Source organism: Myxocyprinus asiaticus, chromosome 1 (genome assembly GCF_019703515.2).
Source record: "Myxocyprinus asiaticus isolate MX2 ecotype Aquarium Trade chromosome 1, UBuf_Myxa_2, whole genome shotgun sequence".
In the NCBI taxonomy this organism is placed as follows: Eukaryota; Metazoa; Chordata; class Actinopteri; order Cypriniformes; family Catostomidae; genus Myxocyprinus; species Myxocyprinus asiaticus.
In genome coordinates, this window is record NC_059344.1 from 12375319 (window position 1) to 12383125 (window position 7807).

Here is a 7807-nt window from a genome sequence, read left to right on the forward strand (position 1 = left end):
TACATTTAGCTGAAAATCATATAGGATAATATTACATTCAATTGCAGGTTCTGTTGCGACAACTTCTTACCTCATATGGTGTGCCAGAATGCCTCGCTATTGGGGCATGTTGTCATAATAAGGAACATGTTTAATTAACTAAAGTTAACTATGTTAATAGCTTTTCTGTGGTCAAACCCTTTAGAATTGCAGCTATAAAGAAACTGACTTTCAAAAATTAAATTCCCAGAGAAATATTCATTGGCAGATAAAGTGTGATAATTAGCCCCATAAACTGTTTCTCTTCCCCATATACTGTATATTCATCAAGACATGATAATGAATTCTGTTATGTTCAGGTTTACTCAGAAATCTTCTGGTCAGTTTCTTATCTGTTTTCAGTTAGTAATGACAAGCAGCTTAAGGAAAGTGTGTGTGCAAGTTCCATAAAGGTGTTGAATGGTCTGTCTCTTTAAAAGATTTGATTTAAAATGATTAGATTATCTATAGAGCAAGAAGTAAAAGGACTTGTTTACATAAACAGAGCTTAATTAAATATGGTTTAGGAGAATCAGTATGGTATGTATGTGTGTTGTGGGTGGACATGGGCAGGTAAGCTTATTTTTAAAGATTCAGTTTGCCTCATGCTCTGGTAACTATAGAATAGTGAAATGTGGAACTGATCAGCAGGGCACTGCCCACTTACTACAACAGCACTGACGTATAACTAACCAGTCTTTTCACACATTAGCATTAGAGAGTATATATATATATATATATATATATATATATATATATATATATATATATATATATATATATATATATATATATTTTTTTTTTTAATTACTATTTATATTGTTTTTCGCAATGGCAGACCAGAATCTAAAATGTAACATCAAGATACTGTGAGGAGCATGGAGGCCTTTTAACCAAAACTATCTTGGTCCTAAACAACCTTTAATACTGTATGTGGAAATATGCATCAAAGTTAAAAATATTTTAGTTTTAAATCCCTTTAGCCAACAAAAATCCTATGCTGGTCTAAACTGGTTTATGCTGGCTTGGTGCTGGTCTAGCTGGTGGACCAGCATAGTCTTTCAGGTGAAGCTGGATAAGCTAAGAAGCCTGGCAAGATACCCGCACACTAGCATCCCATGCTGCGGGAACAGCACACAAAACACAATATAAGCTGATGACAAGAAATGCTGATCTTTTCAGCAGTGATAACATCCTCTACTTCCTCTATTTATAGATAGAGGTGTGATCTGTTTGTCTTTCCCCAAGTATGTGGTCTAAGATAACCGTGTAGATAACAGGCTTTCAGTTGAGTTTCACTAAACTCCTTTTGCTGGTATAATGAGAGTTGTTTTGGAATCAAGTGTGTTTTGTCTCCCTAGTGACAGTATTGGCATGTTGACAAACTACAATGTTTAGAGTAGCATACTACCACACTATTGTTACTATTTCTCCAGTTTACTGTATGTATCCCGTGAACAGGACAAAATTTTTTCTGCCAAAATGTACCGTATACAGCCATTGCACACCGCATGGAGTACTGTAACCCACAATGCAATGTACTTAACACATTGTTATTGGACTCTTCCATTTTTATTTCTCAGATAGACGCCATGTCCAAAATGAGGTCGTGTGACAACAGTGTAGCATGCTCTTGTTTGAAAATGTTTATTTTTGAACAATGAGTACTGTTTGAGATACTATTTTTTAAAGTACAGTAGCCTATATACTGTACCGTGTAGTATGCAGTATGTTAGCATACCATTCTGAATATAGCCTGAGACAGGGCCAGTACTAGGATGCGGCTTTCTTTTTTCTGCTGAAAACAATGTTTTTAGAAGAACATTTCAGCTCTGTAGGTCCATTCATTGCGAGTGAATGGTGGCCAGAACTTTGAAGCTCCAAAAAGCACATAAAGGCAGCAGAATAGTAAATCCATGTCTTCTGAAGCAATATGATCAGTGTGGGTGAGAAACAGATCGTTTGCTATCACTTCAACATTATTTTATTTTTCTTTTGTTTTGGCCGATTTGCATTCTTGATGCATATCGCCATCTACCAGGGAGGAGAGGAGAATTTATAGTAAAAAATAACTTAAATATTAAATATCTGTTTCTCATCCACACCTATCGTATAATTTCTGAACATACACATTTAACCACTGGAGTCATATGGATTACTTTGATGCTGCCTTAATGTCCCTTTTGGAGCTTCAAGTTTTGGTCACCATTCACTTGCATTGTATGGAGCTACAGAGCTGAGATATTTTTCTAAAAATCTTTGTTTGTGCTCTGCAGAAGTAAGAAAGTCTTACACATCTGGACTGGCATTAGGGTGAGTAAATGATGAGAGAATTTTCATTTTTGGGTGAACTATCCCTTTAAGGCAGTGAGAAACCTGTTTCCATGACATAGAATGCAATATCTGAAACTGCAGCTCTCACTAGTGGCGGTCACTTAAAATAACATAATTATGGAACAGGCCATCTTGTTTAAACAAGTCAACATTTGTCAAACGTTCATGTAAATTTAGCCATCAGACAACAACAAACAACAAAACTGAGTGGCCTTTTGTAACACAACAAAGATAAACTCTGATAAGAAAATTAATGCATGAAGAGTCAGACATCCATGAGGAAAAAAATGCTGGTGTTCCTCAAAATACATTAATACTATAGGTAAAATGTGGTGGTTTTGCACAGTAACCACTACGCATTTATGCAAAATAGATTGTCATATGGACAAAACATGGTGGTTACTCAGAGTAACCACCATGCAAATACAGAAAACACAAAATCACATGGGAAAATGGTTCTGCTTTCTATTTTTAGAGAGCCATACCATCAGGTTCTTCTATGTGTTTCTCACTCACACCTATCATATTACTTCTGAAGACATGGATTAAACCACTGGAGTCGTCTGGATTAATTTTATTCTGCCTTTATGTGCTTTATGGAGCTTCAAAGTTCTGGCCACCATTCACTTGCATTGTATGGACCAAAAGATCTTCATTTGTGTTATGTAGAAGAAAGAAGGGGGGCTTTATATGCTCTCTTTCGCCTTCCCGTCACTGCACTCCAGTGCTGCGGTCAGAGAAGGAGTTTCATGATGCTGCAAAGAGGAACATCACAGAGAATGCAGGAGATGATCAGAAGAGGGGTGGACATTAAAGTAAAAAATAAGGTGAGCCTACAGTATTGACAAATAGAAACATCTATGAAGAAATGGAAGTGTAATTCTGAAGATTACATGCATAGAGTTGGTTATGAACATTGAATCAATCTTTTGACAGGTTTATAGATGCCCCTGTATGTTTAAACTGGCTATCCAGATTTAGCCTTAATAGAATACGTTTTAAATAGCTTAGTTTGTATATGACAAAGCAGACTCCAGAACTACACTTCTGATTCACACTAACAAAGCTGAGACTTTATGTTACCGTCCACCATGATTGCCAATTTCTCCATCTGGAATGTTTTGTTTTGCCTAGTTTATGCAGTTGAGTGACTGAAGCATTTTGTTGTTGTAATCATGACAGGATGTGAACCTTATTTTACCCCATTTACTCATTTGGCAAATGTTTTATCCAAATGACTTGCAAAATGAGGTATACAACAACATTCATTCTAAGGAGGTCAACAGAAAAGTAATTTGAGAAGTGAAGAGAATTATTCAGTTTTAATGAGCGAGTATGAAAACAAACATATTTTCTTTTTATGCACTGATGAATCATGCTCATTACAAATAAATAGAGTCCGCAATTTGATTTCACATTGTTTTTAACTCTCCTATGGTCTTATGTCATTTTTGACAGGAATCACTTTTGCTGATTTAATAAAAAATGGTTTCCTTTATTTGAGCAGTACAAGATTTGGTGACTTTTCCTCCACTTGCCATCTGAACATAAAAAAAATAAATAAAAAAATGTAGGCTAAGTGGTCGTAAAAAAAAAAAAGCAACAACTTTGGTCTTCACGTTCAAAACAGACCGACTATTGAAAATGAATGGGAAAGACCATAACACAGATTTTTTTTTTTTTTTTTTTTTTTTTTTTATCTGTCAAATACAATCAGTAAATCAGCCACAATGCAGAAAAAAACACACAGAAATTAAAGGGTGAGGCTATAAAACATCCAGAGTGCAAAACATACACACCCACTCATACACACACACACACACACACACACAAATGAACTGGTGAGACTATAACACAGAGCAGATGCTTTTACATTTGTCAAACCAATGAGGGGGTGAGACAATAACACAGCGCACATGCACACACACACACACACACACACACACACACACATTCTCAAATGTTTACTGTACTAATGTTTCATAAATGTGCATAAATTATGAAGACCATATGGGAGGATTAAACAAACACAGATGTCTTCATTCGTTGTGAAGTATGCTATTCATTACACAGGTTTATGACAGGAAGTATGACCCTTTAGATGTTTTACAAAGTAAATCATTAGAACCGGTATCAGATGATCAATATTGTTGCAAATTTTCTTTGTACTTTAAGTTAAAAAGTTATTTTGCACCTATTGGTATATTAATGTATGGAACAGTAAATCTCAATGCACTGCAGGTGTGACAACTGATAACAAATTATGTAAAGTTGTAAAACTTTTTTTGGACCTTCTAATTTGTCTCCATCTGGCGCTGTGTATCAGTCAGGTAAGACTGCATTTCATTTGGCTGCAGAGCAAGGACACCTGGAGGTGGTGGAGTTTCTCATTGGTATGGGCTGTGCACATGATCGCAAGGACAAGGTAAGGGACAGCAAGAGACACAGTTGCCCCCCAGTGTGCATTAATGAGATTTTCTATGCTGCTTAACGCCTAGATGCAAAACAGACAAATCCAGCTAAGCTTTTCAGAATAATTTTCTCAGAAGTATTTGATAATTTGCTAAATTGCTCTTATAGACGTCCAGTGCCATTTGTTAATTGCAAGACAAATCAACAAATAATAACCAACAGAAAATAATTCATTATAAACTAAATGAAAATATTTAAAGCAATAATAATCATGATACTTCAAGGAATAGTTCACCCAAAAATGAAAATACTTTCATCATTTACTCACCCTCATGCCATCCCAGATGTGTATATGACTTTCTTTCTTCTGCAGAACACAAATGAAGATTTGAGAAAAATATTTAGGTCCACACAATGCAAGTGAATGGTGACCAGAACTTTGAAGCTCCAAAAAGTGCATAAATCAGCATAAAAGTAATCCATACGACTTCAGTGGTTTAATCTATGTCTGCAAAAGCGATACGATAGGTGTGGGTGAGAAACAGATCAATATTTAAGTCCTTTTTTTTACTATTTATTGTAAATGATTTATAGTAAAAAAGGACTTAAATATTGAAGTTCTGGTAACCATTCACTTTCATTGTATGGACCTACAGAGCTGAGATATTTTTCTAAAAATCTTTGTTTGTGTTCAGCAGAAGAAAGAAAGTCATACACATCTGAGAAGGCATGAGGGTGAGTAATTGTTGAGAGAATTTTCAATTTTGAGTGAACTATCCCTTTAATTAAATAGCAAACAGTTAGCAGACCAGTACAGGCCAGAGGATCCTGACTACACTTACAGTATTTTCTCAGGATGATTTTAACATAATTCAATTGTCAACATCACGAATGGGGAATCCCCTTCCCACAACGCCACCTATAGACATCATGGAAAGAAAACGCAGAATGGCACAAAAAACCTACATACACAATTAAAATGTAAAAGCATGTAACACTAATCAGCACATTGTCGGAGATTACATCATAGTATGATTACAAATTGAACAGTTGGAACATAACCTATTTAATGTGCTTGCAGGTTGCAGTGGAAACAACATTTTTCTTGCATTCTCTTTTTTTCCCCCTCCACACTACAGGAAAATGTGAACAGTGACTTGGACTCGCTGGTGGGAATGAGTCTTACCTTTAAGCAGAACCATCAGCAGGAAACACAACACATCCGATCTGTCCTTTGGAAACTTGCCACTAAGTATCTAAATCCAGGAGAGTGGAAAACACTGGCTCAGCACTGGAAGTTTTCAGAAGCTCACATTTGAGCCATAGAGCACCAATGGACAGGTGGCTACACAGTAAAACATAAGCCAAAAAACAATGTATATATTTAATACATATTGTCAGATTGTAGTGTGTTATCAAATCATTTAGTTTTCACAAAAAGTACACAATTGTACCACCATAGTACTTTTTTAAGGGTGTTAGAATAGTTGAATACTTTTATTTTCTGGTATTTGAGTGATTTATTTTCATTTGTATATGATGATGCCCAGAGACAATGATTGACATTTATGTCTTCAGAAAATACACTGGGCCCTATTTTAAGAGCGCTAAGCGCAGCACTATACCATAAGTCATACACACAAAGTCAAATGGCATGGCCATGAAGTTTTAGTATTTTCGTGCAAGTATGCGCTATATCTAGGCACAAGCGGGTTTGGCGAAATTGTGTGCCCAAAGCGTTAATGGGATGGATCAAGTGCAATTTAATTCTGAAGTTCTTCTCCGGTTATTGCACCATCTGCGTCCTATTATATAGTCCATTCCCTGTCAAGAACCAGCGATATAAACAAAACCAGCACATTCATTAGAATAATAAAGTTAGTGTTAATGGACTGTATACAATGAATTAGAAGAATAGACATATGGACTGTTCTTTTGTGCATTAACTGCGTCCTTGTTGAATGTCTGGCAAAATTCTAGTGACACAGTCCTTTTATATGCATGGAAAATGGGGTTGTTGTCAGGACTTGAATGTAGGCTCCATTAAATTATAGAGAATGTAAGTATTATTAATCAAACTGATATACTGACACACAAATCATGGCCAATATTAACAGTGATTGTATCAGCATTTCAAGTTAGGCTGTGGACTGAGGGATTAGATAAGGTGTTGTGCACAGTCTTTGCGTGTTGCACTGTGCCTAGCGCGATCACGAAAATAGAGCCCACTGTTTTTATTATACCAAGGAAAATGTAGCCTATTCAAGCCTATTCCAAGTCAAAAAACAAGACCCTCAGAGTCATTGTCTTCTTCAACGTGACTATGGAATGCTTGAAATTGAACACAAAATAGTTGTACTAGTTTTTAACAGACCTTTTTCACACTCTGGGTTTTGGAACGTGGAAATAAACGTTTGCAGGGTAAACTTCAACAGCGGTGAATGGGAGATCACAGCAAATATTATTTTCACTTACCCATTTGCTCCAAGACCAAAAGAAAAAAACAAAAAACAAAACACTATTGTGTTTGAATGACTTTCAGAAGAGTTAAAAAATAGAGAGTTGTGGATTAAGACTGTACAATGGGAGAAGATGCCAAATTTACTGTCGCTCTCTCAGCAGCTGTGGTAATTCTTTTTTTTTTTTTTAAACTAATTCCAGGGTAATATAACACAAAGTATAATGTTATTAATACGACAGTCAATATGAAAAAATGTATAATACAAAAAAAAAAAAAAAAAAACTGCAATATTTACGCTGCTAAATAAGGCAGAAACGCGTCATAGTATGTGAAAAAGGTCTATTTGCACCATTTCCCTGATAATGTGTACTGATCTGGGATCACATGACAGGCAAACCCCTTCTTTGTACAATGTGATAGACAGCATGTTATAGATGTCTGCTATAGTGATGTTGACTAGCTCTAAATTTTAAAAAGAAGCTACAAGGAGCAAGGGCACCGAATGCGGCCTAGCCACCGCTGGAGAAAACCCCATCAAGGCCTTGTATGAAGGTCTAATTGGGATCTCAAGGACAGATCTGG